The following is a 17,528-nucleotide window of genomic DNA, read 5'->3' as shown; positions in this document are numbered from 1 at the left end:
CAAAAGTCAGACTTTCCAGGAATCAAGCCTGACCTTGGCCGAGTTCTCCACCCATCTGCACTGCCTTTCCATTGCCACCACCATTATGTTGTTGTCCCCAGAAGGCAGCAGCTTTCTTGTTGTGCTGACAGGGACCTGCAGTGAGGATGCATTTTACATCTTGACTTAATGGTCACCCACACGTACCTATAAATGGGACAAAAAGCCTCAGGGAGGGATACCACCCTTCCTACGTGGAATACAATCTGGTATTGTTTATTCTGTTGCATTTTTATAAATTTGACCTGCTGAGTGGATTTCCAGTACACTAATGTGTTAATACATCACAACCTGCTGTCACTGCTATTGAAAAATATTGTCCTAGAGCAGAAACACCCCATCCCACAAAGCACAAAGATGATGTTCTGGAATAACCCAATAACTACCATTTTCTGGGGGTTCACTCTGTGTCAGGTATCCTTAGGAGCACTTTACATGTATTAACTCATTTAATCCTAACAACAATTCTAAACGTTGAAAGCCATTATCAGCATCCTTGTTTTTCAGATGAGGAAATGGAGGCACAGAGAGCTTAAGCCACTCACCTGAGGTCACACAGCTCCACAGTGGCCGTGCCAGGCACTTTGGCTGCAGGGAAGGTGCTCTTAATTGCGAATCTTCACCACACTTTCCTTGGCCAAGGCAAATGGGCAAGGGTTTGAGCTGGATAATTTTTGCCCTGCCTGGAAGGAAAGGCCCCTCGGCAAAGTGGGCTTCGTGCCAGGATGGGGCATGGAGGCAGGTGTCTGGAGCCCGTTGTGGAGGGGCTGAGGAAGTGAGCTCCTCACTTGTCCCCCTGCAGCCGGGTGCTCATCTTGGCTCCGGCTGCACTGAGTTAACCCTGCTGCGGGCATGTGTGGGTGGCGGTGGTGAAAGCAGTCAAGGTCGAACAGAGCAGAGACGCTCACTGCATCCGTGAGAAGCTGTGGAGGCTGGCTTGGCTTTCGGAGGGGGAACTTCTGCAGGACAAGGTGGCAGGCCCAGAAGGAAACTGGTCTGGAGGGCTCTGTGTGCTCCTCTGAGAGGCCCGCGGGGTGCCTCCTGTCCATCCGAGCCGCTCTCCACCGACCAGCTGCCCCCTTAATACCCAAGATCTCTTTTCCCTTCCATAAAATGGGGCCAAAGTCTTTCCCAGTCGGGAGGTCACGGGAGTAACACGTGTTGACTTCCCTACAGCCCAAGTGCCACTTTTCTTCTAGGACTGCTATAAATTCTCCACCTTGGCGGGCCCATTTCACTTACAATTCAAAAGGAACTTGAAGGAGCTTCCTCCAAAACACACATGACAACAGTTAAAAATAAAGTGAGAAAGAGAGATCAGAAATTGTAGAGAGAAAGGCAGAAGTCTACTGGGAACTTGAGGGGCCATATTGACCGTACTTGATGCCACAGTCAGCTTGACTTTCCTGGTACCCCAGGCAAAAGAGAGGAATAAGTCTTACGGTTTGGTCTCTAAAAGGAAGTGCATTGGGGTTTCAGGAAAGTGAAACTTCTTGGACTGGGGCATAAGCAGTGTGGCATGGGCAAAGAATCGAGGATCTGGAAGCAGTTAGACACAGACTGTGTGGCCCCTCAAAAGGATTCAACCTTCCTGAGCCTCAGTTTCCGTACCTTTCAAGTGGGGATGCTAAGATTTCTCTTGGGAGGCTATTGTCGAGATCAGAGATAACAGCGTGTGAAGCACATCTGAGCACTTGGCAGGTCTCCCGTCTTGCATATTACAAAGCATGATCTGACTGGCGGTCAGCAAATACGTATTCAACGAAGAGCTCCTTTGGATGATGCAAAAGCGTTCCTGATCTGACTGTTGCTTACAACCAGCTCTGAAAACCAGCAAGCAGTGTTTAAATTACAACCAGGCAAAAGCAGGGCTAGGACAGATGTTTGGAAACATCCAAACCTGCCATCAGATTTTCTCTTTGAAATGTCCATTTCTCTTCCAGCTTTTGACAGTATCGCCCTGGAGTGGTCCTGACCTGGGGTAGGAGTGAGGCTGTGAGCCTCAGATGTTCTGTTGGGAAGGATGTACCCTCCTGGGGACAGGCCCAACATTCTCTGCCAAAGAGACCCACGGTCCCTCCTGGTTCCTCCACAGGTATCATCCAGTTGAGAGATCAGAGCCTGCATCCTAGATCTTAGAAAACTGGGACCACTTAGTAACCCACTCATCTTACCCAAATTCTCTCCCCTTTCCTGTCTAGACACAAAAACCGCCTGCTCCTTCCGTTGCTGGAGCCAGCACTGAGCCCGAGACGGTCCTGAGAGGCCTGGGAATCTCTTGGATAGAAAGAGCCCCTCCCCAAGCCTCAGTGTCTTCATCTGTCCAAGGGAACCAAACAGGTGCTTTACCTCGCAGGCTGGGTTGGGGAGGGTCCTTTAAGTCATTTGATTAAGCTATTGACTGGCTCATCCCCCATCACATCCTAGAAGGATCTGAAGCCACTACTGTAATCTGGGGCGGGGCGCGGCGGGGGTGGGGGGATGGGGCGCTGGCCCTCAACCCCCATGCTCTCTACCCATCAAAGCCTGGAGGCCACCGTTTCCCTCCAGGGCTGAGCGGAGTGGGACTTTGAGCTCCAAGCTCCGCCCCACTTACCCTCCCTCCTGCCCAGTTCCCTGCACTTGGCTTTGGGGTCGCTCCTGGCTGCCTCCCGCTTTTCTCCGGCCACTGTTGAAATTCTTTAGTGTGTGAATGTGGAAGGCGTGGGGCTCTTATGGGCTCTTAGGACCTTTATTTGGTTGTTTTCTTTTATATATAAATACATATAAACTTGTTTTGGAGAAGGTCAAGGTGCAGCTTCCAGAGGCCCTGGAATGATGCCCCTCCAACCGCAGACGGGGTGGGGACTTGGGGGGCGGGAGGGGAGGGCGCAGCGGCAGAAGAAGCTGCAGGAGGACCTGTTGTTTTTCCTGTTGCAAGTAAAAAGGAAACAAAGTGGGAAGTGGAGTATGCGGGCTGTCAGCAGGCGGGGCGCCCCTACCGCGCCCCGCCTCCCTCCCTCGAGGCTCACTCGCGCCCAGCGCCGTCGCTCCCAGCGGCAGCTGGCCCGAGCCGCCCCAGCCCCTGCCAGCCGCGCCGGGACCGGTAAGCGCTCGCCTCAGGCTGAGTCTGGGAGGTGGGGGAGAGGACCGGGGCCGGGGACTTCGGGGGACCTCGGGGAGCCGCGGGACCGGCTTGCGGACTTCTCCCGGCGCGTACAGCCCGTGCGCCCCGGCTCTGTGCGCCCGCCCGCGTCCAGCGAGCCCGGGACCTGGGCCAAGGCTGTGCGCGGGGTCGGAGCCGCCCCCTGAGCGTCCGCCGAGAGGGGTGCGCACAGCTCCCCTGCGCCTGGACTGCTTGCCCCGCGGAGCGGGACGGGGGAGCTCCCGGGCCCGGCGGCGGCGTACGGGCTGCGCTTCCAGCGGCTTTGCGGCCTCGCGTGCACCCGCCGAAGCGCGGGGAGACGGACAGCGCTCAGCCGCGTGCGCCCTGTCCCGGGCGCTGGCGAGCGGCACCCCAGGGCGCCCCGGCCGCGCCGCGGGGTGCAGGCTACTCTCCTTAACGGCGGTGCCGCCCCCCTGCTCCCGTCGAGCGGTGGGGAGAGGGGTGCGCACACGTCCCCGGCGCCCTGGCCCGGCGCGCCCTCCCCAGCTCTGGTGAGCGGGGCCCTGGGCTGGAGAGCGGCCGGCGAGGACGTTGCCGGGCGCGTGGGCGCGCGGCCGGTCCCTCTCCGGCCCACCCCGGCCGGGCTCCGGCCGCGGGCGCCGCTCACCGCGTGTTTACTGCAGCCGCGCGGTGGAGATCAGCCCCCGGATCTGCGGCTGGGCCCGGGTTACGGCGGCAAAACCGCCTTCAGCTTTGCATTTCCGGACTCTTTTTTTCTTTCTTCTTTTAAATACTCTTACCCGTAATTCAGCCTGAATGAGGCTGCTGCTGCTTTTTTTTTTTTTAAATCGAGTTTCCTGGTTTTATTTAGGCTTCGTCTTCTGCACCCCTTTCTTTGAGATCGAAGAGAGGGGAACAGGGAGAACTTTCTTGGGGACCAGGATGGGGGGCACTGCTTTGCCGTCTGCGCCCTGCCTTGGTGGGGAGATGGAGGTCCAGGGGGCCAGGAGAGGACTGATAGGAGGCCCCGAAAAGTGCGCTCCCAGAGGGGAAGCGGGTGGGGATGGGATTTCCGGGGTCGGAGTGGAGTGGGGGGCATCCTGGGGCGGCCCACGTACCAGGTTCTCGCACAGCACCCTTGGGATCCCCCCAGTTTGCAGATGGAGCGCTCTGGCGCCCTCGGATGGTTGAGCAGCTTTCACTTCGTTCAGGTGTCCCCTGGAAGGAGGGACCTGCGGGGTCTCGAACCCCACCGTACCATCAAGTGGGGCTTCTTCCCCCGGGCTCCTGCAGAGCCCCAGTGGCCGCCACCCTCAGAAATGTCCTGCACGGTCACGCGTGTGTGCGGGGCGGTTGTGCCTTGGGGCCGGGAGCGGGTTCCTTCCCCAGGAATCTCGGAGGGAAAGGTTCACTGCTCCAAAGGGACTTTGAAACCGAGGACTGATCCCACTGAGCACTTCCCTAAGGGGTGCACACCGCTGGAGTGACTGACAGTGCCTTGGTGTTCTTGTCAAGTGAATGGTACCACAGGGGACTCTTCCCCTCCAAAGAAGTGACTGTTTTTACAGATGGTTTTCGGTTAACCATAGGAGCTGAATGATGTCTCCATTTTCACCGGAGGAAACGAAGGCTCAGAAAAGTTAAATAACTTCCCGATCCACACGTTTACAATTGGCTGATCCAGAATCCCGGTTCCTTCAGATGCCAGAGCGTTTAATCATCTGACCGTGTGGCTGCTTGCAGATGAAGGAGAAGTTTGCTAGCAGTTCTCTTGCTGTGGGGACGGGGGACTCGGGGTGTCCTTTCAGAGCCACCTGGATACTCTCCTGTAAACCCTTCTACCGTTACCCACCCGGTTTGATTGATGTGACAAGTGGGGACGAAGATTCTTCTGATTTAGCAGGCCGTCACCAAACACAAGGAGACAGAACAGAGCTTTCTCTGCTCTCTCTAGAGCAGAAATTGCCAACCCTTTAGCCTTTCCATGCCCTGCTGTGGCTTGATTTCCTGACTGAGATTCTGTCCACCCTGGCTCATGAGGGCACTGCCTGGCACATGCGGAGGTTGGTTCTCTTTCGGTGCTTTCACCAAAGTAATGGAAGACACCCTGGAGTGTGGGGATTGGGTGGGAGGATGGGGTGTGCTCTCAAAACCTAGTTGTTAGTTGCCAGCTCTAAAGACAGCCAAGCTTACCTCCTTCTGAGCTCCACTCCCCTCACCTTCTCCACCCATGTTCGGAAACGACGCTGGCCACTCTGCGAATATAGCTGTTTCTGGAATTAGGGCAACTGCCCCAGAGGCCCTCCCGGCCATGCCGATGCCCCTTTCCAGCAGGATAAGCTGCATTTCTGCAGCCTTTGTCCATGCCCGGGGAGGGTACCTAAAGCATACCTTTGCACGATGCTGCGGGCTCCATCCTTTCTCTTGCTTTATTACGTTTTGCAAGTGTTTACCGTGATCCCCGGTGGGGGGTGAGGGGGGCGGGCCAAGGGGCTGTGCTAACAACAAGGCAGGCAGGCAGGGCGGGTACCAGCCCCAGGGGGACCTTACGCGGCACAGACAATCCGCAAATAGAGACCAGCTTCAGACCCGGTTAGACTTTGTGCCTGGTCGAGGGAAATAGTGGTGGTGGTGGGGGTGAATGGGGGGATGTGAGGGGTTAGTTCCTGCTTCACCTTGTTTTTCTTCAATTGCACAGTTAAAGGGAGAAGTGAATGTGCAACTTATGAAGCAATTCCCCTTTGGCTGGCTTATTTTTCAAAACCATTTTTGTTTACAGAGCAGTTTCCTCCCTCCAGCTGCTTCTCTGGGTCTGACAGTGGGGCTTGGGGCCCCATCAAATGTTTCCTTACCGTAGGACCTCAGAAGAGCTCTTTCAGTCACTCTCCAGGGGACCAACACGTTTCCCAGCCAAGCTGTCGGAGGGGCAGGTCCGGAGGGCCGTGCTCTGGGCGGGTCAGGGAGTGTCAGTGCCCTGCTGTCTGGTAGTGACACGTGTGTGGTCATTAACCACGAGCCAAGGATGGCTGGAGCCTGACTGGTTTGAGAGGGAGGAAAACATTCTCCCCAACATCCTCGTCTTGGTGCCACTGCCAGTGTTTCATAAATGACAAAGGTTGCAAAACTCCTCTTTCCTTACAGTGAATGCTAAAACTGAATTTTCTATTTGGTTGGTGGAAATCCCCTGCAATCATATCAGAAATGCTGCCAATTTCAAGATGAAAAAAAAAAAATGTGAAAGCCCAGGAACCTCCCTCCTCACTCTCTCCTTGCAGACAAACACGGACTTTCTTTGGGTCATTCCAAAATATGGCCCACTCTCCCCTCCCTTGGGGTCGGCCCGGTCCCTGGGGCCTGAGGTTGCTGTTACACCAGCTTGGTGTGCGGGAGAACCCTCCACTCCTGCCGCAGAAGTGGTGACCTCACCCATTCAGGGAAGGCTCTCTGAGCTTCTCCTAGAAATGGGTGCTTTCCGAGCCCACCTGCTTTCTGAGCCGAGAGGGAGAGTGTTGGGAGTGATGGGTGTGGCTGTTTCTAAAGTGGTATTTCAGTTCGCTTCTGTTTCACTCTCTTTGGGGGAAATTGCAAGCCTCAGAATCCCCAGTTGTAACATTGAAATAGCAGTATTACCGCCAGTCTTAAAGATTTCATATATTCATTTGTAAAGTGCCAGGTACACAGTGAAACACATAACGTCTGTAAAGGAGCTGGTGTGTAGAAGGTGATCTGTAAGTGATTTATTATTTTCCCACTATCCCAACGTAGCCACTGCCAATTTGGGTATCTTTTCCTTTTTAAAAATGTGCATTTTTAATTGTGACTAGTAGGCATGTGCTTTTTTATCTTAATTTTTATGTTTCAATTGTGGTAAAATATATATATAATTTACTATTTTGACGTACGTTCACCTTGTTATGAACCATCACTACCATCCATCTCCAGAATTTTCTTGTCTTGCAAAATTGAAACCCTTTACCCCTTAAACCCTAGTTCCCTATACCCCTTTCCACCCAGCCCCTGGCAACCACCATTCAACTTCCTGTCTCTGAATTTGACTACTCTTGGTATTTAACTGGAATTGCACAGTATTTGTCCTTTTGTGACTGGCTCCTTTCACTTAGCATAATGGCCTCTAGATTCATCCACGTTGCAGCATGTGTCAGGATCCCCTCCTTTTTTAGGGCTGAATAATATTCCATTGTATGGATGGACCACATTTTGCTTATCCAGCCATCTATCAATGAACACTTGGGGGCTTCCCTGGTGGCGCAGTGGTTGAGAGTCCACCTGCAATGCGGGGGACGTGGGTTCGTGCCCTGGCCTGGAGGATCCCGCGTGCCGCGGAGCGGCCGGGCCCGTGAGCCATGGCCGCTGAGCCTGTGCTCCGCAACGGGAGGGGCCACGGCAGTGAGAGTCCCGCGTGCCGCATTAAAAAAAAAAAAAAAGAACACTTAGGTTGCTTCCACTTTGGGGTTATTGTGAATGATGCCACTTTGAACTTGGATATACAGATATCTGTTTGGGTCCTTGCTTTGAATTCTTTTGCATATACAACCAGAACTGTAATTGCTGGCTCATATGGTAATCCTATACTTAATTATTTTAGGGGCAAAGCATGTGCTTTTGTAACTTGCTTTTTCACTTAACATGGGCACATTAGCATTTTTCCACATTGCTTCATCACCTGGCCGCCCTTTTATTGGCAGTATAAGTGTCATAATGCAGGGACACCATCATTTTCTTGGTCATCCTCCATTGTGGGGCATTTATGTTGCTTCCAGACACACACACACACACACACACACACACACACACACACCACTTTTGAAATACTGTAACGGATATTTTCAGGTATCTGAGTTTTCACAAATTATCTCATTAAAGGCATTGACCTTTTTTTTTTCTTCTTTTTTTTTTGCGGTAGGCGGGCCTCTCACAGTTGTGGCCTCTCCTGTTGCGGAGCACAGGCTCCGGACGCGCAGGCTCAGCGGCCATGGCTCACGGGCCCAGCCACTCCACGGCATGTGGGATCTTCGCGGACCAGGGCACGAACCCACGTCCCCTGCATCGGCAGGCGAACTCTCAACCACTGCGCCACCAGGGAAGCCCTGGCATTGACCATTTTTATGGCTCCTGAAGCTAAATGTTTTTCCAAGAAAGATGGGACCAGTTTATCCCAGTGATATATAATAGTTTCATGACACTCTTGCTGGCATTTAAAATAATATTGGAAAAAATGTTTTACTAATAGGCCTAAAAGGTAGTCATCTTAAATGTGCTTTGTTTTCTTTCTGTTTTTGTTTTTGGTTTGTTTGTTTGTTTTTGCAGTGAGACTAAGTAGCTTTCTTTTTGGTTGCTAGCTGCATGTACAGCATGAGGTTTGCTGCAGTGTGATACGGTAGTTAAACCCTTGAACTCTGGAATTGGATGGAACTCTGGAATTTAAACTGTGGTTTCTCCACAACCCTGCTGTGTGACCTTGAGTAGATTACTTACCTTCTCTGATCCTTGGTTTCCTCTTCTATAAAGTGAAGCTCAAGGGACCTATTCTTAGGGTTGTGTTAAGGATTAAGTGAGATAAACTAGATAATGAACATCACCTAGCACATAGCTGATACTCAGTAAACACTAGCTGTTTTCGTTATTATCATTATTTTAATTTAACAAGTCCCCATTCACTCTCACGATTCACCTTGTTTCTGCAAGGAGAGACGGTTTACACTTAAGCCAAAGGGATCCATTTTTCTGCTGTAAAGGTAGCCGATCCTAAGAGGAAGCTGACAGCCCCTCTGTGTCGAAATGCATCCTTTCGCCGGCTGTCTGGCTGGCTGCATTTGGGTGTGAGCCTCCCTGGGGCAAATACATGAACCGATGCCAGGTGATGCTTAACCTCGCTGAAAGGCGGGGCTGTGAGGGGCTGCAGGACCCTGTGTTCTACGGCCCTGTTGCCTCCATGTCGTGGAAGTGGGGGTGAAGACTTACAAATGGTGGAGCCCAGAATTCATCTTGGTGAGCGTTCTGCGTCCACATCCTGATGCTCCTTCATGCAGTTTGGGAAACTGAGGCAGGTGTTTCAGGTGTGGGACTCTGGGGGCTTTGGCACGAGCTTGGGTTGCTGCCCATGAAGCAGGCTTTTGCAGCCCCTTGGAGTAAAGAGGCCTCCATGCTTCTCTCAAGTGGGCATCAGGTAGCCTCAGGTGAGGGGGAATGTAAGTCCAGCACACAGATTATTTATCCACGCTTAATGCATGCATTTTCCTCTTTGCTGCTGATCTGTGTCTGAGGAGGAAGTTAATAAAATCAGGGTCTTGGTCTCAAATAAACAGCTTCATGAGAAATTTCTTCTAAGGGGAAAAAACACACAAAAAAACCCTAACTTTCCCCTTTTATCTGCCCCTCTCAAAAAACTCAATTCAAAAACATTTCTCATGTTCAGAGCCAATGAAAAGGTGAGCAAAACCACACCTCCTGTTTCTGATGGCTCTTGGGTCCAAAAGCCGGCTCACTGGGTCATGAATCTTTTTTCCCTATTGTGTGGTGTGACGAATATTTGGATACTACAGGTCATCCACTGTCATTGGGAAACCAGTGATGAAGCGTGGTCTATTTTTAAATTCAGTGCAGCAGCACATCTAATATGTGGCAGCTTCGTAAGATGTGTGTGGCTTTATATATCCAGCGGGAAGTACAGTGGGAGGCACAGTGTTTTGAGAATGGGTAGAAACGAATCCTTATGTTCGCGTCTAAAGCAAGAACTTTGGGACTTCCCTGGCGGTCCAGTGGTTAAGACTCGGTGCTTCCACTGCAGAGGTCACGGGTTCGATCCCTGGTCAGGGAACTAAGGTCCCATGTGCTACTCAGCCAATTAAAAAAAAAAAAAAAAAAAAGCCGAGCTTTAAAATTGGACAGAAGTTCAGATCTTGGCTTTGACCCCTAACACATAGTGACCTGGACGAGTTGCTTAACTTCTTAGCCTCCAGGTTTTCACCTGAAAATTGGGATAACAGTAGCTCTCTTACGGGATTGTCGTGAGGATTAGAAATAAGGAAAAACCTGTAGTTGGTAACGGGCATCCAAAGGTTGCTGTTTTTGCCAGTGGGTGAATGAATCTTTGCAGCCCACGCCGTAGGAGTGAATGGATTTTAAATGACAGGTATCTTTGTCGTAAGTCATTGAGGTTTGCTTGCCTGCTAAGGTTTATTCAACCACTATCTTATTTGACCCTCCCATGAATGATCTTTTTGGAATGCACAGGGTGTGTATTAATAAATACCTACCGCCATGTTACAGATAAAGGTTGGGATTGCTTTGTCCTTTGTTATCAGCCTGCTCTTCTCAAATGTGCCCAAACCAGAAGGTTTAGTTTTTCCAGCTTTTTCTAACCCTTCAAGGTCTGAAGGAGCTTGGAGGACAGGGGCTGAGGAGGGCAGAGGTGAGGTCTTCTGGTGAGGTCTGCCATCAAGTGGCCTTGGCCATGGCAGTGGGCTCTGGCTTGGCCCTGTCACCTGCAAGCTGCAGCAGCGGGACGGGGATGCCCAAGTGGGCAAGCTGCTCTGGAGGCAGCTGTCCCAGAAGCCCTTGTGCTGCAGGTTTGTGGGAAAGCAGTTGGGAGATGGCTGGGCAGCTGGCAGTGACCTTGACCCTCACGGACTGTGCTTCTCCAACTTTCCCACCCGCTCTTCCTGCCAGAGGAGATGGGATTCCGACCCTAGCCTGCAGCAACCCACCCCAACCGTGACCTTGCTTTGAAGCTTCAAGTTTTATTTTTAACACTAACATTAATTTTACATTCTATTCCATGATAATCCGTGTTTGTTTTGCTGTGAGGACTATTCCTCCCTTACTTGAGTCAGATGGATGCTCTGGGAAGATGTTTATGTTTTTCCTGTGGCTTCCGCTACTCCCAGCCCAGTGCCTTCAACTATAGTTTGGAAAACATAGATTAAGGCAAAATAACGATTAGATTAGACGCAACTGTGACAAGAAATGTCTAGCTTCATAAGAGCCCTTTTATCCCGTGTGATTCATTGGTTGAGTAACTGCAACTTTGGTTTACGTAGCTAATTAACATGCTACACCTCGAATCTAAGCATTTTATTTTAACTTAAAACATTGATGTACGTTGATGTACTGATGTAAGGCCAAGAGCTTTTGTTTGATCGGTTCATCATTCTTACATGAGGCGTATCGACCTTGTCCATTTTTATTCTTCTCCCCTATCTCTCTCTCTTTTTTAAAATATTTATTTATTTATTTGTCTGCACCGGGTCTTAGTTGCGGCACACGGGATCTAGTTCCCTGACCAGGGATCGAACCTGGGCCCCCTGTATTGGGAGTGTGGAGTCTTAACCACTGGACCACCAGGGAAGTCCCTCTCCGCTATCTTTTACAGTTGCTTTGCTCAGTCTCATTCAACGGAAACTTTTGTTTTAGTGACTTGTCTTTATTATTTCTAAAGCAGTCAGTTCCGTCTTCATGGAAACAGCTCTTTCTTTTTTCAAACCCGATTTCTTCCACTTATCCACTTACCATGTTGTGTCATTACAAAGGTGAACAGCTGGCGTGGGTGTATCTGGGCACAATCACAGCCAGCTCTTGCAGAGACCAGGACCTGGCAGCCTGGCACCCCGGGTGGTCAGCATGAGTGGTCAGGATGTCTTCAAGAGCAAATGCAGAGCACAGCTCCCCGGATTCTGCTAGGGAGAGGTCAGGTAAGACGTCGGAATCACAGAGCCTGGGCGAGAGGCGGGGTTTGACTTAGAACTCCCATCTCAACGACACCAGCCCCTCACTCTGAGATGAGCACAACAAGCTCTAGAAGGGAGGCCTTTCACACCAGTTTCTTTTTCTGCAGATCCAATCAGCAGCATTTGTACTAATGAACCTTGCTATTGGCCAGCTCTGAATTGCCACCTTCATTGCTCTAACTTGCTCTGTCTTTTGTTTAATAATAATAACAACACAGACACTTCTGTAGCCCCCCACTCTGCTAGGCAGTGTTCTGGGCACTTTGAAAATACTAATTTATTCTTTTTAGCACTATTGCGATCTCTGTTTTACAGAAGGGGGAACTGAGGCACAGAAAGTTTAGTAACTTCCGTAGGTATGACCCAGGAAGTGCTTAGGTATTACCTAGGCACTTCCTGGGTATTGCCCGAGGAAGTGGCAGGGCCTGTTCCTAACCCCTGTCCTGTACTGTCTCCATATGTGGCCACCTATTTCCCAGGAGGAAGCATTTATTTGGGGCAGGGGAATCTGGATCCCAGGCGGGAGGAGGGCTGAGGCCTCTGGGAGTCCATTGGCTGTGCAGAGGAGCTGGGGTCCAGGCAGCCTTTCTCTTCTTGCTGGTCCTTTGTCTCTGGTGGAGTGTCTTCCTGGGATCTGTTCCTCTACAGAGAAGTACCAGGAGGATGCAGCTTCCAGTACCCAGCGTGGCCCCAGCCTGCCCAGGTGGTGCCCATTCTCCCCCTCTGTCCAGAGGAAGCAGGGCCTGGCCTCTGAAATCTCAATTGCTTCCTTTCCCAACTCTTGAACCTTCTGTGGGAAGTCCACCTAAGGGTCCTCAAGCTAATGGGTGACACAGTCAGGGCATTGGGACTCAGGTGTCTTCTTGACCAGTGGCCCCAGTCTGGTTCCTTTGCACTGACCCAGGAGAGGCAGTGTGGTACACTGGTAAGAGCAGGGCTCTGGAGTCAACCTGGTTCAGATCTGCCTCTCCCATCACTAGCTGTGCAGCGTAACCTCCTTGAGCCTCACCCTCATCCTTTGTGAAACAGAGGGCCTGCCTTCAGGGCTACTTGTGATCATTAAATTCGAAAATGGACATAAGGCACCTAAAATGTGCCTTATCGTGGTAGGTGCTCAGTGATGGGAGCTGCTTGCTGTAGCCCCGAAGATGGGCCTGATAACTGATGAAGAGGCTGTTGTTCTGAACTTATCCCAGAGGCTCCCAGGGCAGGAGCAGCCTGGAGACCTGGGAGTGGAAGGAAGGGGCTCGGGGGCACCTGCCAAGGAGAGATGGACCAGGTGATGGCTGATGGAATGAGATGTTCAGAGTTCTCTGTCATCCCCAAGGCCTACAGGTTGTCTGCAGATCTAGGGTTTCATGACAACAGGAGAGAAGGACACGTAAGCCCATGGCTGCGTGGAGAAGGAGGCTGGGGGCTGAGCCTGGGGAGGGGGCACCCAGGAGAATGGAGTAAACTGCCGAGTAGCTGGGACCCTTATGAGGGACACCCATCTCCATTGCCACCCTGAATATGTGTGGGGGTGTGTGTGTGTGTGTGACTTGTTTGGGATCAGGAGAGAAGAGAGGAAGTCGAGTTTGTAGCTTTAAAGGATATTAATTTCTTGGGGGTCTTGAGATTGGGGTGGTCTACATCTTCCTAGAATATGCATGCGCATGTTTTTAATATATGTGCTATATGTTTTATAAGTGTGTGTGTGTGTATACTATATAGATTTAATTGTACAGAATCAATACAAGCTACTTATGAAAAGTTTGTTAAAAATACAGATTTGCCGAAGGAAGAAAAAAAAAATCTATCATCCACCTGCCCTAGAAATCCACCACTCAATGGTTTCTAACCTTTTTCAGATTTTAAATCCTTTTGAAAATCTGCTGGGACTTCCCTGGTGGTCCAGTGGCGAAGGCTCCATGCTCCCAATGCAGGGGGCCCGGGTTCGATCCCTGGTCAGAGAACTAGATCTCTCAGGCTACAACTAAAGAGTTCACATGCCGCAACTAAAGATCCCGCATGCCGCAAATTAAAAAAAGAAAACAGAAAGGAAAATCCACTGAAAAATCTCAGACCTTCTCCCCAGAAAATGTTCCTAGGAGAACATTTGTGTGTATACTTTCATTAGGTTCCCCGGGCCCCCAGGCTCACCCTAGACTCTGGGAGGGTGCAGTGAAGAGCTGTTTGGGTCCGACCGCTGGCTTCTTCACATTGTGAGACTCTGACTCCGAAACCAACCTCAGAGGCCAGAGAGAGATGGAAGATTCTGACCACCCCAAGGCCTCTGTAAGACACACTTGTTCAAAGTCTGCTTTGAAGCTGTTTCTGTTTCCAGTCTTGACCACCTCTTAGATACGATGTACAAGTGTGCTCTGTGTCGTTTAAGTCCTTTTCTTTGCCCTAAATTCACTGCCCCTTTTGGGGGCTTTCAGCCAGGACCGGCTTTCCTGCATCATTGGGTGACTCCCCTGTAGGATTGGTTCATTTGCGGAGCCCGCCTGTCCTTTGGGACAGTTGCATCCTGTGGGTTTGTGGGCCTCCCCCCGCCCGCTTCTGCGTGAAGGGTCTTGGCTTGGGTAGGTCGAAAAGCCAGCCCGGGAGAGCTGGGTGTCGACCATGGGTGGGTGGAATGGTCTCTGAGGGATGGGAAGTCAGGGACATGTCCAGGCCTTGCATGTTGGGCTCCAGGTGGCTTGAGACCCTGTATGATGAACACACAGACCCCCTTTCACTGAGTGGGTGGGCTGGCGTAGACCACCCCACCCCATGGTGCCTGAGGCATTGGTTAGCCTCCCTGAGACCTTAGCATGTTCTCTGCTCCAGGCGTAGGGGGGGCCCCTCCACTTTTGAGAATCCCAAGGCTTTTCCTAGTCTTGTGGGGAACCAGCCTCCCTTGGTGCCACTTCCCATTTTGGACAGTGACCTCGCCTGGTTTCCTCTCCCTCTTTTCTTTTTTATTTCAAATTATTTATTATTTATGTATTTATTTATTTTTGGCTGTGTTGGGTCTTCGTTGCTGCGCGTGGGCTTTCTCTGGTTGCGGTGAGGGGGGGCTACTCTTCCTTGCAGTGCGCGGGCTTCTCATTGCGGTGGCTTCTCTTGTTGTGGAGCACGGGCTCTAGGCGCGGGGGCTTCAGTAGTTGTAGCACGCGGGCTTCAGTAGTTGTGGCTCGCGGGCTCTGGAGCGCAGGCTCAGTAGTTGTGGCACACGGGCTTAGTTGCTCCGTGGCATGTGGGATCTTCCCGGACCAGGGCTCGAACCCGGGTCCCCTGCGTTGGCAGGCGGATTCTTAACCACTGCGCCACCAAGGAAGCCCTCCTCTCTCCCTTTTCTAACACAACAAGCTTTATTGAGATATAATTCACATGCCATAAAATTCATTTAAGGTACACAATTCAGTGGTTTCTTAATATACTTACAGAATTGTGCAACCATCACCATAATCTATTTTAGAACATGTTCATCACTCAAAAAAGAAACCTTGTACTCACTAGCGGTCACTCCCCAGTTCTTCCCAACCCCCCCTGCCCTAGACAACCACTGGTCTACTTTCTGTTTCTATGGACCTGCCTGTTCTGGACATTTCATACACATCGAATCATACAGGACGTGGTCTTCTGTGGCTGGCTTCTTTCACTCGGCCTGTTGCTGATTCTTTAGGAACGTGTCTGACTCATAATTACAGTGGAGGAGTTGTTTGTACCGACTGTTTATTCAGTCACAGGTATCGGACGGAGCCTCTGCTATACTAAGCCTGGAGCAGGTGCTGGGCCACACAGCAAGGAACACGGCAGCCATTCGTGTATTAGTTATCTCTTGCTATGTAACAAGTTATCCCAAAACTTAGCTTAAACAACAAACACTTACCATCTCCGTTTCTTTGGGTCAGAATCTGGGAGCAGCTGGGGCTGCAGGTGTATGTGGCTGGAGGTACCTGCCAAGGTTTTGATGTGTCAGTTCCTTGCCATGTAGGCTGGCTTCTTCATAGGGCAGCTTGAGTGTCCTTACAACATGGCTGCTGGCTTAGCCCAGAGTTAAAGATGCGAGAAAGAGAAAAAAAAAAATAGATGAGAGAAAGAGACAAAGATTGCCCAAGACCGAAGCCCTACGGTCTTTTATAACCTCATCTAAAAGGTGACCTGGCATCACTCTGCCATATTCTTTTGGTCACAACCCTGCTATAATGTGGGTGGGGGAGCTGCACAAAGGTGTGACTACCAAGAAGGGCAAGTACCTGGATATAGTTTCATATAGAGGATGGTCCTTATGAGATCCAGGACACAGCGGGCTCGTTCATGAAGGCCTTACAGTGCTGCCTCTGAATGAGCTTTGGGTCAGCTCTGAGTTCTCTGGGCTCCATGCTCTACTGAGGCCTCTTCCCTCTCCCCCTACTCTGTATTTGTAATTAGGGAGCTTGACATGTAATTGTATATAGCCTTGAACTTGGTTGTACCAGATTTACCCACCTCTGTTAGAATAATTTTTACAGATTCTTTCTCCAGGTATTTGTGAATTCTGTTTGCATTTCTATCGAATGGGTGAGCCAGTTTTTGCATTTCCTTTCATTCCCGTTGTCAAGAAGGGTATTATTGACTAGAACAGGGCCAGGACTCATCCCGGTGGTTTTGACCACTTCCCACCAGGGCACTGGGTCACATCATCTAACAGAGTCTCCGGAGACCCTTCCTTTTCCAAGTGGTCCATAAGATTGTCTTGAGGGGCAGGACTGGGTCATGATAAAATGGGCATATATCATGCATAAAAAAATCGACTCTAGGGCTTCCCTGGTGGCGCAGTGGTTGAAAGTCCGCCTGCCAATGCAGGGGACGCGGGTTCGTGCCCCGGTCCGGGAGGATCCCACATGCCGCGGAGCGGCTGGGCCCGTGAGCCATGGCCGCTGAGCCTGTGCGTTCAGAGCCTGTGCTCCGCAACGGGAGAGGCCGCAACGGTGAGAGGCCCATGTACCGCAAAAAAAAGAAATCGACCCTTGTGCCCTACAGGAGGTGGATGATTCATCGTTAGAAGCAGTTTTAGTTGCTGGTAGATGTGGGTTCTGATCCCTGCTCTGCCACTTATTGTGTAACTTTGGGTAAGTCTTGGGCCTCAGTTTCCTTAAGGAGATGATGCTAATACCTACTTTGTGGGGTTCTTTTGATGATTTGATGAGATAAAGTCCCAGGCAGGTACTGCTGTACAAACTACACCAAACTTAGAGATATAAAGTAACAAGTGTTTTTATTATGGGCATGGATTCCGTGGGCCAGGCACTCAGACAGGGCTGGACAGGACAGCTTGGCTGTGTTCTGTGGTATCTGGGGTCAGCAGGGAAGACTCTCAAAGGGCTGCGGATTACTTGAACATGGCGTTGGGGGGGTGCTGGAATCACCTGGGAGTTTCTTCACTTGTCTAGTTGCCTGGGCAGGGATGACTCAAAAGGCTGGGCCCAGATGGGACTGTCAGCCTGAGTGCCTACACTGGCTTCTCTTTCTGGCTTTGGGCTTCCTCACAGCATGGCGGCTCTGGGTCACACTTCCTTGATGCCAGAACTCCAACAAGAAGCATTGGTGCTTGGTTCCAGACCAAAGTGGAAGCTGTATGACCTTTTATGACCTAAACTCTCAAGTCATTTAGCGCCACTCCTGCTATACTCTCTTAGTCAAGGAAG

At 51.0% G+C, this 17,528-nt stretch overlaps 1 protein-coding gene across 10 annotated transcripts in view; it reads left to right on the top strand.

The window, feature by feature from the left end:
- Window positions 1-3,021: 3,021 nt before the first annotated feature.
- PIK3CD (phosphatidylinositol-4,5-bisphosphate 3-kinase catalytic subunit delta) overlaps window positions 3,022-17,528 on the top strand; it is a 50,149-nt gene continuing 35,642 nt past the window's right edge. For 2 of the 10 annotated variants that reach the window (XM_089901730.1, XM_089901717.1), the window contains exon 1: window positions 4,245-5,187. The gene's annotated coding sequence lies outside the window, so the exon portion shown is untranslated. Of the gene's footprint in view, window positions 3,125-4,239; window positions 5,188-17,528 lie in introns of those variants that run through there. The other 8 variants (XM_089901691.1, XM_089901703.1, XM_089901711.1 and 5 more) reach the window with 8 other exon arrangements.

The sequence above is a fragment of the Delphinapterus leucas genome, chromosome 1, assembly GCF_059928025.1.
Source record: "Delphinapterus leucas isolate spDelLeu-1000000601 "Yukka" chromosome 1, BTC_Dleu_Yukka2, whole genome shotgun sequence".
Classification (NCBI taxonomy): Eukaryota; Metazoa; Chordata; class Mammalia; order Artiodactyla; family Monodontidae; genus Delphinapterus; species Delphinapterus leucas.
The sequence above is the reverse complement of the archived record's forward strand: the minus strand, read 5'-3'. Positions and strand labels throughout refer to the sequence as shown.